Genomic DNA, 18549 nt, shown 5'->3' with positions numbered 1-18549 from the left:
CTCCTCTCTCCGGAGTCTCAGAACCTTGCCCGAGAGTGCCCACCTCCTCCCAGAGCGACTGTCCTGGCTCCCCTTCTCCTGAGCCCTGAAACTTCACCAGAGAGTGCCTTTAATAAATCTTGCCTTGTGCCTACCTTGCCTGGCATTGTGTTTACCTTGCCTGCAAAACTTTACATTTGGTGCCGAAACCTGGGAGGAGATCAAGCCCCACCCCGGTGAGGAGGCACTCTCCTCTCCCTTTCTGGACCTGGACCTGCCTTTCCGAATGCCACTTCCAAAGCCATGGGGAGTTTCCCCCGATTCCGCGCCTCCCTCAGGAAAGCCCTGCCCTAATTGTGGCAGTGTCAGGGCAGACCCCGCTGGTCACCAGGTGACCTCCATGACTCCGAGAGGCTGGGAGACATCCTAACCTCCACTGCACTCTACACAGTTCTTCCGCAACCCAGTGGTGGACGAGAGGCCGCCTTCCTCCAGCCCTTGGGTTGCTTGGCAACAAATCATGGGGACCTCCCAACCCAAATTCCACCCTAAAACACCCCTGGGGTGCCTGTTGGCCAATCTTAAAGCCCTGGAACTAGACCAGGACCTGTGAAAGTGACGTTACTATCCTGTCACTTGGTCACAATACTGATTAGACAATCAGTCCCAATGGCCTCCGGAACGCACATTTAATTATCAGATTCTTATGGACCTAAATAACCTAGGCAGACACCAAGGCAAATGGGCTGAGGTCTCTTATGTCCAGGCTTTCTGAACTCTACACTCTCGCCCCTCCCTCTGCTCTCAGTACTTCACTTCACAGGTCCTCTTGGCCTGCTCCCCTCCCCATACCCTGCCACCCACTGCTCCCAAAGACCCAGACCTCTCCTCCCCATCTCCCCTTTCTGAAACCCTGGAGAGCTTCACCCACCCACTGACAAGAGGGCCCCCGGTTCCTCCTCCTCCTCCTCCTTACTGTGATCCCATACCCCAAGGTCCCTCTCTCCCTATGCCCCCTAACCCCCTCTACTCCAACACCCCTATCCCCGTCTCATCCCCAAACCCCCAAAACTGGAATCTGCTCCTGGTGTGGCCCCCACTGAACCCCCCCTCACATCTCCTCTGGCCTCCCCTCTCATCTCCACCTGCATGAGGGCCCCAAAACCCTCCCCCGATTTATTCTTAAATAAGAGTTGCCAGAGTTGAGGTTGAGGGAGTTGCCAGAGTTGAGGGAGTTGCCAGAGTTGAGGGAGTTGTTGCCAGAATTGAAGGAGTTGTTCGGGTTCATGCGCTCTTCTCTCTGCAAGACCTTTCCCAAATTGAGAAACGTTTGGGCTCTTTTTTGGCCAACCCTGATAACTACATAAAGGAATTCCAGTATCTGGCCCAGGCCTATGACCTCACCTGGCATGACCTACATGTGGTCCAAACTACCACCCTCACCACAGAGGAGAGGGAGCGCATTCAGGCTGCAGCCCAAAAACATGCTGATCAGGTCCATCTTACTGATGTCAACATGCCCATTGGTGCTCAGGCAGTCCCAGCCGTGGAGCCTGAATGGGACTACCAACATGGCCAAGATGGCTGCCGGCACCATGACCGCATGGTCCAGTGCCTTATAGCTGGCATGCAGGCAGCCTCTAACTAAGGCAGTCAACTATGATAAACTTAGGGAGGTCATTCAGGAACCAAACGAGATCCCGGCCATGTTTCTTAACCGACTTACTGAGGTGCTGACTCAATACACTTGCCTAGACCCAGCCTCTCCAGCAGGGGTGACTGTTTTAGCTACCCACTTTATTTCTCAGAATAAATGAGCCACTGACATTCAGAAAAAATTAAAGAAAGTGGAGGAGGGCCCTCAAACTCCCATTTCGGATCTGGTGAAAATGGCATTTAAAGTCTTTAACTCCTGAGAGGAGGCAGCAGAACTTAAGTGCCAAGCCAGACTCCAACAGAAGATCCAACTGCAGACCCAAGCCCTGGTAGCAGCCCTGAGGCCGGCAGGTTTTGGGGGTCAAACAGAAGGGTGCACCTAACTGCGTCCCTCCGGGGGCCTGTTTCAAGTGCAGAGCCGAAGAACACTGGGCCTGTCAATACCCCAATCTAAAAGTGCCTACTAGGCCCTGCCCTCAATGCCACATGATGGGCCACTGGAAATCAGATTGCCCCAGCCTCGGGGGATTCCTGGTGCCTCCACATGGGGGAGACCCTGAGATGGTAAGTCCTGCCTTCCAACTTCTCGGATTGGAGGATGACTGATGGAGCCCAGACTTGGACACCCCTCTCACCCATGCCGAGACCAGGGTCACACTTCAGGTAGCGGGTAAGTCCATTTCCTTTCTGTTGGACATGGGGGCTAACTATTCTGTCCTGCCTTCCTACTCGGGTCCTACCCGTCCCTCCCCAGTTGTAGTTATGGGAGTTGATGGTACTTCCTCCACTCCAAAGGCCACCCCACCCCTTATGTGCAGCCTGGATGGGTTCCCTTTCTCACACTCCTTCCTCATTATCCCTTCCCGCCCTGTTCCCCTACTAGGCAGGGACATCCTCCACAAACTTCAGGCCACCATTTGTCTCTCTCCCTCTCCCTCAACTTCTGCTGACCTCATCCTCCCTCTACTCCCCTCTGATTCGTCCCCTATCCCGGACTGTCTCCCCTCCGTAGACCCGCAGGTATGGGACATTTCCAGACCTATAGTAGCAACCCCCCACACCCCAGTCAGGGTAAGACTCAAGGACAAGTCTACATTTCCATCCCGCCCACAGTTCCCTATCTCGATGACCCACCCTCAAGGACCCATCATCAACCGCCTCCAGCAGCAGGGTCTCCTTATCCCCATTAACTCTCCAAGCAACTAGACATCACCGGCCAGAGATGGCAGCCCTGCCTCAAAGCCCTAGCAGCAGCAGCCTTCTCTTAAAAAGAGGCCCTCAAACTTATCTTAGGACAGCCCCTCATGGTCTTCTCCCCCCACCGACTGATGGACTTAGTCAGCCACAAATCCTTGGCACAACTCATTCCTTCCTGTCTCCAACTCTACCACCTGCTATTCATAGAAAACACCCAGATCACACTCTCTGTCTCCCCGCCTAAATCCCGCCACTCTCTTGCCAACACCTTCGTCTACCGCCATTCCTTCCCACTCCTGCTCTCAACTCCTGGAAGACCTCTCTCCCTCCCATCCAGGACTTTCGGACTGGCTGCTGCCTGACCCTGATCACACTCTGTTCATGGACGGGAGCTCCTTCATAGCACCAGATGGAGGGCAACATGCAGCCTATGCAGTGGTCACCCTGGACGCTGTCATAGAAGCGGCCCCCCTTCCCATTGGGACTAATTCTCAAAAGGCAGAACTCGTGGCTCTCACCAGGGCCCTTCACTTATCTGAGGGCTAACGGGTCACTATTTATACTGACTCCAAATATGCTTTCCTTATTACCCACACTCACTCTGTCCTCTGGCTAGAAAGGGGATTTCTCACTACCAAGGGAACCCCCATAGCCAATGGGCCTCTTATTAAACTCCTCGAGGCTTTCAATTACCCTACTGAGGTGGCTACTGTCCACTGCCAGGGCCATCAGGCCTCCAAGGACTCCATCTCTTTAGGGAACAACAAGGCCGACTCTATTGCCGGACACACAGCCTTAAACTCCTCCCCAGCCCCTCTCTTGTTTCTCAACACTCCCCACAGTCCCTCATACACTGATGAAGAGACTCGGGCCCTCAAAACATTAGGTGGCAGGTTGGGTGACAAGGGATGGCATTATGTCCAGGACAAAATTGCCCTCCCAAACAGCCTAATCCACACCCTCATTACTGACATCCACCAGTCTCTCCACATCAGTCCAAAGGCCCTATAGCAATTTTTCCAACCTCTCTTTCACCACCCCCTCCTCCAAAAGACCATTAAGGAGGTACACCAGGCCTGCAGAACTTGTTCTGCAGTCAATGCCCAGGGTGGCCTCTGCAGACCGGGACCCACCCACCAGCTCCAAGGGCATCAGTCAGGCTAGGACTGGCAACTTGACTTCACTCATATGCCTCGATACAAAACCTTCAGATACGTGCTAACTCTCGTGGACACCTTCACAGGCTGGATTGAGGCATTCCCCACCACTAGGGAAACAGCAGATGTGGTCACCACGGTTCTCATTGAACACATCATCCTGAGATTTGGACTCCCTCAAACCCTACAATCAGACAACAGACCGGCCTTCATCTCCAGCATCACACAACAAATCTCCAAGAGCCTCAACATCACCTGGAAACTCCATATCCCCTGTCACCCCCAATCCTCAGGATCGCATCCGCGAGGTTTCCAGGGTCACTGTCAACCAATCCTCCTGCATCCCTATACCTGCCTACCCACATCTGAAGGACCCTATAACAATGGCCCTTCACCAGCAGGAAGTAGCCAGATCTGAATCGCCACCTCTATTACATCAATAAGGTCAGAATGTTGGGTCGGTGGCTCTGGGAATGCAGGAAGAACAATAGAAATGACTACTGGGCCGTCATCTTCCAGCCCCCACCCCTTCCTTAACCCTTGACTCTCCCGCTGAAAGGATGTATGCCCAGGTCTTGTCTCCATTGGTAACCTGATACCTATACAGGAAACAGGAGTATCAGGACCACCCCCCCCCATACCCTCTGATCACCAAATACCTTACCATGTATGGATGTGAACCCATGCCCTGCCTTGGCCAGATAAAAGACCCCGCCAACTCCCTCCCAGTGCAACTTCCCCGACTCCCCTCTCTGGAGTCCTGGAACCTTGCCCGAGAGTGCCCACCTCCTCCCAGCATGACTTTCCTGGCTCCCCTTCTCCTGAGCCCTGAAACTTCACCAGAGATGCCTTTAATAAATCTTGACTTGCACCTTCCTTGCGTGGTGTTGTTTTTACCTTGCCTGCAAAACTTTACAGGTATGTACATTGTGTGTGTGAGTGTATGAGTTTAGGGGCTGAAAGTGAGAACACATACTATTTCATAGAGCAATGGATACATTTTTACTGTTTCCTCTATATATCTCTGGAACTCATCTGATTTCATTCCCCTTCTGCATGACAATAACCAGAAAAACAATTGGTTGTGCCTACTTTTTAAAATCATGCTATTATTTGCATAGAATGAATTGCACAAATCTTAAATATATAGCTCAGACTTAAAAAAAAATTACACACACACATACACACACACGTGTGTGTATACCTGGGTCACCAGCTGCCAGGTCAAGATAAATAACATTTCTGTCATTCCAGAAAGTTCCCTTGTGCTCCTTTCAGTCAACAGCATCTTGTAGAAAGATGCCTAAACATATAATTAACATTATATAAATTAAATTATAAAAGGTGTTCTCTTTTGTGTCTGGCTTCTTTTAGTTCAACATAATGTTTTTAAGATTTACTCAAGTGTGTGTATAAATATTTCATTTCTTTTTATGGATAAGTAGTAACCCATTATAAGAATACACTACAATTTTTTTTTTTTTTAAGAGAGAAAAGAATGAGAGTGTGGGCAGGGGGTGGGGGTGGTGGTCAAAGGGAAAGGGAGAGAGAAAATCTTAAGCAGGCTCCACTCTCAACCCAGAGCCTTACATAAGGCTCAATCTCAACCCTGACATCATGACCTGAGTGGAAATCAAGAGTCAATGCTTAACTGACTGAGCCATCCACCACAAATTTTTTATCCATTCTTCTGTTCATGGACATTTGGGATCTTTCCTGTTTTCACAATTCCAAACCAAATAAATGGAATGAATCTAGTGGTCTTCCATGTTGTTTTTAGTCAGTAAAACTATTCTTTCTTTAAAACCTATGTGGAGGGGCGCCTGGGTGGCTCAGTGGGTTAAAGCCTCTGCCTTCGGCTCAGGTCCTGATCCCAGGGTCCTGGGATCGAGTCCTGAATTTGGCTCTCTGCTCCCCGGGGAACCTGCTTCCTCCTCTCTCTCTGCCTGCCTCTCTGCCTACTTGTGATGTCTGTCTGTCAAATAAATAAATAAAATCTTTAGAAAAAAAAAGTCAAATTAAAAAAAAAAGAAAAAACCTATGTGGAAATCCAAACTGTATAAAATACATAAAAGTAAGCCTATTCTACATGAAAGGATGGAACTTGGAGAGGCAGACTTCCATATCAAGTTCTTCCCCATCTTTCCCTTTGCCTAATCTGGTTTTCTTTAAAGTTTTCTTCAAAAAAATAGGGCTCTATGGAATAATTAAAACAAAAACCAAAACTTCCAAAAACAATTGTTTAACCAGTAGTGTATATCCAGTATGTCTGTTTAGGACAAAAAAATTTTATAAAGAATTATGGCACACATTATTCTAACCTCAACAACTTTTTAAGCAGTTGTTTTCTTGAAGAAGTGACCCCAATTACTGATGAGGATATTGGCATAACTAGTTGTCTCATCTAAGGTGACATAGAAAATGTAGGCAGAGACTCAAAGATAGGCTTCCTGGTTCAAGCCCAGTGACCTCCTCTCTGCTTCATCACAACTGATACCTGCTCATATTTGCAGCCTGTTTGCACATCCAAATGGTTCTTAGTGTGCTTGGAAATGTGTAAAATTTTGCCAGTCTTTGTTTTGTTGTTTGACTTTAACTCAATGAGCATTTAGAAAGCATTTATTCAGTGACTACTGTTTGCGAGATACTCTCTGGGGATATCAAGGCATCTGTGAATACAAACACGACAGACTTTCCTTGTGTGTTAGTTTCAAAATTAATCATGTCGAACACTTGAATAACATTCCAATTACAGTATTACATCACAATTCATCTTGGGGTGCTGGTAATTTTCATCTTTTTATACAATGATGGACACAGTGGTGTTCAACCTCTCCACCATCCAATCTTAAAACATATGTGGAATAATTTAGCATAAATTATTAGGAATAAATTAATGATTTCTTGTAAAAATAAATTTGTCTTTTTCATTCAAAAATATTTTTAAGTATAAAAAGCATAAAAATATTTAAAGGTATATTTCTATATAAAATCTCCCTATCCCTTCTGTACCATGTACTCAAAGAACTGCTCCCCATAGGTTTTCATGCAAGCATGGTGATCAGAGTTCTCAAGTTTCAGGACTGAATCTCAGAATCTTTTGTCTGAGCTCATAACAAGAATTGGCACTTAGTTAAAATCTTTTGTTCATTGCTGAAATAATTATTAGTGATGTTCTTCAAATGCTCTAATTCTGTGGAAAGAATACATATCAAAGGCTCACCCAAGATTGTCATCACTCTGTGTAAAGATATCTGGCTCACAGCTGGTGGTCAGTGAACACTCCAGTTTCTTTTTCTTCTCTCCATTACTTTTGCTATTTGTCTTGACCTGTGGGGCAGCTTCCCCAAGTGAGGCTAACAATATCCAAACATCTCCAGGTGTTCACGAACACATTCCCCAAGGTTATGCTTCAGGATCGATTAGAATCAGTTTGGTGCTTTTTCCTTTCCTCTGGGTTTGCGATGAGAGACTCAGGGAGTGGCTCAGTGTAGGAAAGATTAGAGAGTAAGTTAGTTAAAAAGTTTTATGCCTTTAAAAGGACAGGAAAAAGGCTAATATAGATGAAGAAGAGAATGCAAAAGTCTCCTGGGTTATGGAAGGCAATAGAACCAGTGCTGCAAATGAGCCCTGAAATCTAAATTGGTTTAGAAATAGAAGAAATGGCAGTATTCGGTGCCACTTTACAATAAGCGCCACACTTAGTGCTCTAGTTTGGCTTTTTATGTATTTATGTGAGTACACTGAGTGTCCATTTGGATCTTTTAATCTATCCAGTTATATGCTTGGGTGTGTTCTCTGCATAATATCCTTCCTCCTAGTTCTCTGGAAATGCATGAACAAATACTGACTTGTCGAATAGAGAATTTTTGCTGATTAGAGATCAAAGAAAGAATGTTACACCCAGCAGGGGATTTCTATTTGCATGCCATGGAAGGGTTGAGTATATACTTTTGGAGTGTATAGGCCTTGCTTGGTGGTAGAGATTTGACCTGCTGAGCTCCCACTAAAGAAATCACAAAGTCCGAGATAGCCAACTGCTGCATGCTAAATTCAGAAGCCTTGCAATATTGTAAGGACCTGCATCTCTGTCTTCAGATATGAGTACCACATTCTTAGATGCATCCGTGCTGGCCCCTTGAAATGCATCCAGAAATGAATCCTGCCACTTAAGGGAATTTCAGGAGAAATGTTGGGCAGAGAGAAGCACAAGCAACTTCTAATACCATCTCAATTCTCAGCTCATTCAGAAAATATCTAGAAATGAGTAACATGATACCAGAAGCAGCTTAGACTAGTTGAGAACATGGATTCTGGAGCTAGTCCACACCAGATCTTCCTATCTCTTGGCTCTGCTGCTGCTAATTAGATATAAAACCACTTGACCTTGGATGAATCACCTAATTCTTTGATGCCTTAATTTTTTTATCTGCAAAATGGGCATAATAACAATGGTGACCACTTTATATTTTGCATGTGTTAAATAAGTTAATATATGCAAAACGCATAATAAGTTCAATGTGATTATTATATATGCCTGTCTTTTATGGAATGAAGGCATTTATCCTAGCTATTACTGAAGACTTTTTATCGTCTCTTTCTTATTCTATTTAGTAAAAGCGGGGGATGAAATGTGCCCTTGGTTTCTTCCCAAGAATTTAGACAAATTACAAACCTCATCTGTAGTAGTGGAATCCACTTAGAAGTGATGTGTTTACTTGGAACAGTCAACCATAAACACAGCCTTTTCAAATAGTGAAGTAAACATAAACTTAAAAGAATGATTATTTCATTCAAGAGTCCATTTATGCTTTTTTCAGGTACTGATATATTTCATGGCTTTTTCTTTTTTCTTTTAATGGAGCGTATCCATGGGCAACTTTTCATTTCATTTGTCCTACTCATCTATCTGTCCCCATAATGAGCAGAACACACAGAAGCAACATCATAAATATTTTTGATTGAATAAACAAATTAGTATTTCTTTCATGCTTTTCTCACTTTAAAAGTGCCACCTTGGGGCGCGTCGGTGGCTCAGTGGGTTAAGCCTCTGTCTTCGGCTCAGGTCATGATCCTGGGGTTCTGGAATCAAGCCCCGCATCAGGCTCTCTGCTCAGCGGGGAGCCTGCTTCCTCCTCTCTCTCTCTGCCTGCTTCTCTGCCTACTTGTGATCTCTGTCTGTCAAATCAATAAATAAAATCTTTAAAAAAAAAAAGTGCCACCTTAGTCTTTAACTCATAATATACTCACATTTGGCCCTTCCACTAGCCAATCACTTCAAATGTAATTCTTATTTATTCCTCAAAGTTTAACTCAACTCTTCCAACATTCCTTTCCTTATTTTTCTAACTAAATGTGCTATGTTCTTGAACTTCCATGTGCTTTTCTGTGCCATGCTTAATATTCTAATGACTTCCCACTTTCATTACAGTTATGCATAGACATAGCATGTATCTTATAATGGACCTATGAAGTTGTGTACGGCTTTGTATTTAATACAATGGCTACCACTCAAAATATAATTATTAAAAAACTAAACAAATGAATGTGTTTACATATGCATTTCAGACCACTTCAGGTTACAATCTGAACTAAACAAGTTTATAGCTATAATATTAGAATTGAACAAGTTCCCCGACTCCTAATTCCTTAATTTGGCCAAAAATAGGCCCTGCTCCATCTGAACTCACTCTGAGAAGTAGCTTGTTAAGTGCTTGAACATTTATTTTTCCAAGCCTGTGAATACTTTGGTATTATTAAACTTAACAGGATTTTAAGAATGGTCTACAAAATATTTTTCAAAATACATTTCCTGAACCAGGTAGGCATAACATGTGAAGGATATGCATAACCTTATAGTCATTGCCATTCTTTCAGTTGTTCCTCTATTTATGGCCCTGTTTTGAACTTATCTTGGATTGTAAAAATAGCTCTCCTTATTGGACTACTGCTAGCATATTCTCCAAAATATGTTCTTTCAGCAAATAACACAAATGCTGGATGGTGAAGTAAGAGGATGCATGAATTTGTCCCCAGATTAAGTGGCCAGCATTTATTGGGTTTAGGAATGACCCATCAGATAACAGGACTGTTGTGCCTTTGCCAGGATGGTAAGCCTATTGGCAGCACTGTTAAGAATCTGACCAAGGTATCTTCTGGAGGCATTAAATTTGATCAAATCATTTCTAATTCTTGTTGGAAGCAGGCAGGGTATAAATTATAAATAAATTGATTAATGCAATCAGATTAGTTTAACAAGTCATGGATTATAACAGAATATTTTAAAAAGTCTTTTAAGGGAAACAATCAGATTTAATGAGAAGGGTTATATAGACATAGACCAAGCCTTTGTCATCTAGTTGATTAATTCTTTCAAGTTATTCCTCTCTTTGATGTCAATCTTCCCATTTGTAAAATGCAGATAGAAAAAAAATATTTTTTTAATTATAAGATATCTTACTGAGTGGCAGGTACCCTCAGAGGTGGGATCCTCATTTTCCCTTTCAAAGGAATGGCCCTATTATGTTACTGATGAAGAAACTGTAGCTCAGAGAGGCCTCACTGAATACTGGGTAGCAGCTATGATGGGGTGGAGATAAGATTTTACCCTAGGTCTATTAACCCTCAAATCATCATCTCTCACTCTTCCATAGTGTATCTATCTACCTTGATGACATAGACCCACAAATATGAAATGTGGTAGTGGAAGAGAAAATACTTTTATAGACTACAGTGTTACCAAGACTGAGGTCTGACAGTTTTATTCATAAAAAATTACCTATTATGCAAAAATACTAAATACCAAAGCAAAATAAAATAAAACAAAACAATCCTACAATACAAATCTTAGATCTGCTCACTTACCTTTCATTCATATTTTTGTCTTCCATACCATGAGATGGTGGTGGTTAGTCTTCTTCAAGTCCCTGCATTCTTTTCTTTTCAATGCAGCCTTCTATATCAGTTTCCTATTGCTGCTATAACAAATCACTACAACTTAGCCACTTAAGATAACACGGATTTTTTGTTTTAATGTTCTGGAGGTCAGAAGTCCAATTAGGTTTCACTGGGCTAAAATCAAGGTTTTGGCAGGGCCATGCTGCTTTCTGAAAGCCTTAGGTGACAATCTTTCCAGCTTCTAGAAGCTACCCACATTCCTTGGTTGATGACCCCTTCCTTCATCTTAAAAGTCAGGAATATCTGATTGACCTTGGTCACATCTTATCATTCTGACACTGACTCTTTTGCCTCATTCTTCCCTATTTAAGGACCCTTGTGATTACAATCATGCCATGAGGATAGCACAGGATAAGACTCTTATTTTTTTTTTTCAACCCGAGATTTTATTTCTTGAACAAAATAATCCCAGTGTGGCTGCTTCTTCCTTGTGGTTATTGAGGGGCCCACCTTCCTTCTATCTTCTGGCTTTGCCCTCTTCAGGGCCTTCAGATTACTTTCCATTCATCTGGACAATGATTAAAAAGAGAAAGATCTTGTGGGGAGATTTTTATGGACCAGTCTGGAAGAAATATGCATCTCTTCAGCCCATTGGTCAAAACTCAGTCACATGTTCGCTCCTAAATGCAAAGGATGTTGCAAAATGTAGTCTAGCCATGTGCCCATATGAAAAAGAAAATGGGTTTTTGTGAACTCATAGAATAGTGACTGCCACAGCAAATGAAGTGAAAGAGTTGGTCATGTGTTTAACTGGGGAAGAGAGCATTAGGGAATGGGAATAGCAAGGTGGCTGGAGTCAAGTAAAGAGAAAGCAGGAGAAGAATGATAGAGATTGATGGCAGAAAGTAATGGGGGCCAGACCACTGGCGTCATTGTCAGGACTTGGTTGCATTGTGAAGGACAAAGTGTTAATGTCTTTATTTTAAAGTCAGATTAGCAACCTTAATTCCCTTTGTCATGTAATACAACATATTCATAGGTCCCAGGGATTAAGAAGCAAACCTCTTTGGGGGGCCATTTTTCTCCTTTCACTTCTCTTCAAGGGAAAAGCCTGGATCTTAGAGTTCTTTGATCAACTCTTAGAGATATAACCACATCACTAGGTGTGGCAATAGCATAGAACATTGCAGAAGAACATTTTGATTGAAAGTGCAGTATCTAGAGATACATGCCTGGATTCAAGTCCCAGCTCTGGCGCTTTTCAACAGTGTGACCTTGAGCCAATTACTTCTCTATGCCTCTATTTCCTCATCTGTAAATAAGGAAAATGAGAGTAAAAAGAATAAATGCTTACATAGCACTTATTGTGTATCAGGCACTGTTTTAAATCCTTTTACATATATTTGGTCTTTATTGATCAAAACAACATTCTAAGATAGTTTCTATTATTATCTGATGTGAAAATCAAGTAACTGAGATATTTAATAACCTGTCCAAGGTCACGTAGCTAATGAGAGGCAGAATCAGAGGTTGTACCCAAATAATACCTCTTCTTAACTACCACAGCAAACATTATGCAGGTGTTGAAAGGATTAAATGAATTAATGTTTATGTCGTGTTTAGAATTGTGACTGGAACATTCTAAAAACTTAAATGTTGCCTATTATTTTTATAGGTAGTATTCTACTTTAAAACGGTTAAATATATATACTCGGAAAGAAAAAAAAATATTGTTATATTATGTAGTGTTTACTCCTTTTCCACATACATGTTAATACAATCTTATCTAACTTTTCCACCTCAATCCTAACTTTCTAATCCAAGTATCCAAGCCATAGCTGGTTTAAAAATACCTTCCCTGAGTCCAAAACTTCAGGAAACCATTCAAGCTAATAAGATGCTTCCCCTATCTCAGTCATTAGCTTGTCTTCAGCTCTTCATGAATTCCCATCTCCAAGCCGATGTCCTCTTCACCCAACATATCCTATCCCTAAACCCCCCAAATCTCACATACTGCTAATGGCTTTCTCCATAATAAATCCTTCCCCTGGCCTGGGTAGCACTTGCTTTCTTCTTTCCTCATCTTGATAAAGGAACTTCCCAAAGACTTCATAAATAGATCACTGAACTCATAGTCCCAAGACTTTTGTTGATGGGGTGGCTACAAACCTTGATATGAGTATTTCCATCCTCAACTGTAAAATGAGGATACACTAACAGAGAATAGGGACAGATTAAAGGATCAAATGAAATAATGCATATGAAACTGATGGTAAAAGTGAAATACTTTTCATCTTTGTACGGCATTAGTACTAACTTGCACACACAACTGCCAACAGATACTGGCAATAGTTGTATCTAATCAAAATGAACTATAGTTTTGGTATAATCTCAAAACCATACTGCATAAAATTGACAACTATGCTTCTTTGATCACCCTCTTTTCTGTCATGCTCCGATGTAGGGAGACAGAAATAGAATATGTTTCTGGACCATGAATTAATCTTTCTGGGACTCATTTCCTGAACCTTAATAATTATATCTTGTAGAGTAGTCATGAAGATTAAGTAAGATAATGTACATAAAAGTGGCAACCTGACAAGTTTAGAACTTAGTTAAATGTGTACTAAAATGTCAGTTGTCATCATTATTATCTTCATCATCATTAGTATAAAGAAGATGCAAGGATAAGAAAGTTTCCCTGGACTAGAGCCTAAATTCCATTGCATCTGCAAATCTTTGCCATAGGCTGCTTCTCAGCTTCAGGCCATCTTGGGATTTCCTTTGTTTATTTTTTACTAGGGATCTGAGCCTATACAGTAGGCCAACAGAGATGAAATTTGCATTGTTCTTGTCAAGTTAAGATCTATCAAACATTTCAAAATTCTACCTGTGGGAAGCAGCTTTCAATAAATTCCCTCTAATTTATCAGCTCATTCAAAGCTCAGCTAGGTTCTTCTTACCTTGAAGCCAACTTTTGCTCAGGAACAAGTGTTTGAGATATGCACAATAAGGAGAACATACAGAAATAAAAAAAGCTTAATAAATGTTGAAAGACCTTAGAACTCTCTGGTGCTAAGATAAAAATGAAAGTTTAGACATGGACTTCCTGCATCTATGGAGTTTATCATATAAAATTTTCTTTTTTTTTTAAATTAATTGTATAGAATTTTCATTTACCCATTCATTTTTTTTCATTCCTCACATGCATTTAGTCAGTTCTTGGCACTTAGTGAGACCCTTAGGGAAAAAGCAAAAGTAGTTAGGATAGAGTGCTTACCGACCAAGAGCTCTTGGCTCAGTTGCCATATGAACCCATATGAACTGATCATGATGCAATCATACTGAATGATTAACATTTGTTTATTTAGTGGAATAAGATGATACATTAAGAAGGTGCAGCCCCATCAAAGCTTTGAATAGATTTCTCTGCAAGAGAATTTTTTTATCTATTTCTTCATTCAGTGATGAAACAAATATTTATTGGATACTATATCTTACATTTTGCTTCTAGTCTTTGGAGTATAAGGTAGTCCGAACAGACCAGATGTGTCCCTGCTATCATGGAGCAAGCATCTAATGAGAGGAGACCAATAATAATGAAATTTATACTCAAGTTACAACTGAGATTTGAAGAATGAATAAGAAAAGGAGATGTACATTAAGAAGATAGAGAATAGAATGTTCAAACATGCAGGAAAAAAGGGAGCTTAATGAATGAAATGGGAATATGTTAGGATATCAAGCTGAAGAGGAAAGCAGGTGAGAGACCGTCTAGGAATTTGTTGGCTACATTGAGGAGTTTGCTTTTAACCTTAAAGACAATGGGACACATTGAGGAATGTAAAAGAGTGAGAGACCATGCTGGATTAGGATTTTTGAAAATATTCTGTTGACTGCAGCATAGAGAAGGAATTAGAGCAGGGCCAGATTGGAATCCAGAGGATAATTAGGTGATATTGGAGAGATCTAGACAAGGTATGGTGATAATTTGGACTAGGGAGGTAGAAATGGAAATGAAACCCAGTTGGTGAGGTTAAGAGATACCTGAGAGATAAAGTCAGTAGGATTTGGTAATGGACGAGGTGTTGGGATGAGAAGAGACATAAGTGCTGATCAATTTTTACTCATTAGTTCTCATGAGGCAGAACTAAGAAAAATATGGTTAGAAAATTTTGTTTTCAGTGCCCGCAGTCACTTCTTTCTAACATTTGTTTCTGCTCAGTGGCAATTTCCCCCTAAGGTTCTAACTTCTGGAATTCTTTAGTGTCTTTGGACAGACAGACACACACACACACACACACACACACACACACACACACATTTTCTCAAAATTTTAAGTCTTTTATACTCACTTGTAAAATATTGCAATAAAGATTAATATTTTGCTCCCACTAATGCTATTTGCTCTTCAAAGAAGAATGGGTTTGTTAGTGTGAGTGCACATTATGAGGCTCCCAAAGATACTCCATTCCTAGATCAGTGGTTTTAAAACAAGGACAATTTTCCCATCCAGGGAATATTTAGCAATATCTAGGGACAGTTTGATTGCCCATTCTACAGGGGGATGACCACTGGCATCTAGGCATTAGAGCAAAGGATGCTAGAAAACATTCTATAAGACACAGGACAACCTCCAACAACAAAGAATTATCTGACCCCAAATGTCGATAGTACCAGGGTTGAGAAATCTTGCTCTACATGTCAATAACTCATAAAGTTGGCCAAACTAAAACAATACTGTGGGAGCTATCTCTAACTTCTTATTTATTCTTGCTGTATTAAAACAAAACAAAACAAAAAAAACAAAACTAAAACCAAACCAAAACAAAACAAAAAACCCTAAGCTAAACAAAAAAGAAAAACTCAGAACTGGAAATTCGTCATATAAAGATGCTACTCTCAATGTTTCAAAACTAATGAAAATGGAGAAGAGTTGGGGAGAGGAGTCAGTAATTACAGCACTTCCGAATTGGAAGCAAGAGCAAAGCCAGCCAGAGAAAAGTATAATTTAGTGCCTAATCAACTAGCTGATTGAATTTTCCATGAGATTAGGTCGGAGGCCCAAATGGATTACAGTGGTGATCTTGGGCACAGGCTTGAACAACTACCAGTCATATATGAGGCTGGGGGAGTGGGGAGATTTCAAGTATTTAAAAGTTTCTGTAATTAACTCAATGAATTATGATAATAGGGGCAAGGTATAAAACTCCTTAACACAATGGAACTCCAAGGAAAAACTGGCAGATAATTCCCATCTCATCCTGTTGTGCTTGTGGATTGCAGCACATATGGTCCTGCACCAGGGGTTGTAGAATAGCGAAAGATTTTAACACCATATGTGTGGAAATCCTGTACCTTGCAGAGAGTGAAGAAGCAGGAAAAACTTGTCCTTGAATCCTGGACCTTTATGACCATTTTCTTCCTGGCTCAATATCAGATGTTGTCTTCTCCGTATGGTATTTTTAAAATATTCTATTTAATCTTTAATGTAGTTTTTGGGGGGATTTTAATTGCTTATTTCCAATACTAATTTCCATTCTTGTGAATACAGAGTAAGTAGATTTGCTTCTCTTTCAATAATACAAAAAGAAAACAATTATGAAAACTACACAGCATGAATACTATTTAGTTTTCCAATGAAAGGTCTGTACTGTGTCAAATATATGCACCCATATACATATGCATATCTTCAAAATTCGGTATTCAGATTTTCGAGGTTTGCTGGAAGGAAAGGCACTCTTCAAATGCACTAAGATTCTATTATTTATGTAATATTTTAGAACCTGAGGATTTGGAGAGGACAATTCTTTATTATTAGAAAACTTTAATTATTCTTCCTTTTCACATTAAGCTGAAATAATTAAGGATATTATAAAATTAAAAGGCTCAGATAGTGGACATTTTACAAGATACGACACAGGTTATTTTGAGATTTGTCAGTAACACCATTCTAAAGTTAAAGGAAAAAGGACTGAAGAATTAAAGTGACTGCTCATTGTAAGTCCTTCTTTACCAACACTCTTATTCTATTGTCCTTTCCCTTTCAGTGCTATGAGTCCCAAATATCACACAATAGTTAACTATGGATGCCCTATAAATTCATGGTCTTTAACCCTGTAAAGTTAAGCCCTTTGACAGTTTCTTCTTCTATAGCCTTTATTTGTAATCCCAAACCTTCAGCAGTTGCCTCAATCCACACTAATTTCTATCCCACTCATATTCTGATGATGATCTCAGCTCCTATTACTTTGAAGAATGGAAGCTATCAATATACTATTTTTCAGTTTTGGGTTTCCCAATCTATATGTGTGTGTGTTTGTGTAATCTAGCTCTCTCTTTCCTCAAGCCACAGATAGGAGGACAGCAGTTCAGGGCTAGTTCATTCCCATCTCCTCTGGAACCCACTGTGCTCCATCAGTGATTTCCTCTCCATCCTATAACATTTATCTATCCGTTAATCTGGCTCTTTTCCCACAGGTTATAAACATGCTCTTATCTCCCCGCTACTAAAAATTGCAATCTTTCCTTTAACCAAGTTTTCCTTTCTCCTTCACTTCCCTACGAGGCATTTGGTTGGAGGACTGCCATGATATCATTCCCTCTCTTCCCACTCAACTCTTCAACCCATAGCAATCTAGCTTTTCTTCCCATAAATTCATTGCAGCTGTGATTGCTGAAGCTGCTCTTGGCCTCTTTGTTGCTAAATACCATAGACCTGCACAAATGGGTATCTTAAACTCTCTGCTGCATTAGCATTGTTGATCCTTGTTCCCTTTAGTTCCTTCTCTTATCTTGGCTTCTTTGATTCTTGATGTTTCTGGTTCCTTTCTTATCTCTCTGAATAGTCCTTCATAGTCCTCTTTGCAAACCACATAACACCTCTCCCATCACACCCTTACCTACCTCCCAGACTTGATTTGCTGATCTTTTTCCCTGTAGGCTCTATTTGGTCAGTTTCATTAAAGTCTTTGTAGAACATGACTATGTATATGCTGAAGAGCCCCATGATTTTGTCTTAAGTTCACATAACCTCCTTTTAATTTAAACTTATGGAGTCTTTTGCATATTTCCTTTTGAAGTTTCACTGACTCTTCAAGCCTAGTATATTCAAATCTGAATTCATTATGTGCATCAAGACTCTCCCTCTATATCCCTCCTCCCTCTATATCCTCCACAAACTTGCTGCTCCCCTGTATTCTGATCTCAAATTATGAACCTAAATACACTTGAGCACCCAACTTAGGTAACTGGAAGTCAATTTAGAGACTCTCTTTCCCCATTACACATCCAATCATTTAGTTCTGTTTATTATACCTTGCAGATATTTCTTGAATGTAACTCTCTAACCTCCTAACATTATAGCAATTTCCACAGTTCCCACATTAATCATGGCTCTTGGGAACTACTATGTTTCTATAACTGGCGTCTCTGCCCCCAGTTTTGCCTCCATAAATCCTCTCTCCACTGCAGATGAAGTAATCTGTATAATATGAAAATCTAACTCCCTACCATCTACAGAACAAAGTCAAAGCTTTTGAACATGCTGCACAAGACCCTCCATGACTAGACTTTCACAGAGCTCCTCAAAATTTTTTCCATCATTTTCTGATTTATATTTTATGCTCTTGTGATAATGGTATTCTTTTTTTTTTAAGATTTT

The 18549-nt window shown here is 41.2% G+C and overlaps 1 long non-coding RNA gene across 1 annotated transcript; it reads right to left on the bottom strand.

The window, feature by feature from the left end:
- Nucleotides 1-2931: 2931 nt before the first annotated feature.
- On the bottom strand, nucleotides 2932-18168 carry LOC125083849 (uncharacterized). Its single transcript, XR_007122392.1, has 3 exons — nucleotides 18157-18168; nucleotides 4048-4173; nucleotides 2932-3029 (listed from the first exon to the last, which is right to left on the bottom strand). It is a non-coding gene; the product is annotated as an uncharacterized LOC125083849 (long non-coding RNA).
- Between the last annotated feature and the right edge of the window lie 381 nt (nucleotides 18169-18549).

The sequence above is a fragment of the Lutra lutra genome, chromosome 13 (genome assembly GCF_902655055.1).
Source record: "Lutra lutra chromosome 13, mLutLut1.2, whole genome shotgun sequence".
NCBI lineage: Eukaryota > Metazoa > Chordata > Mammalia > Carnivora > Mustelidae > Lutra > Lutra lutra.
Note: the sequence above shows the minus strand (reverse complement) of the source record. Positions and strands in the feature narration are given on the sequence as shown.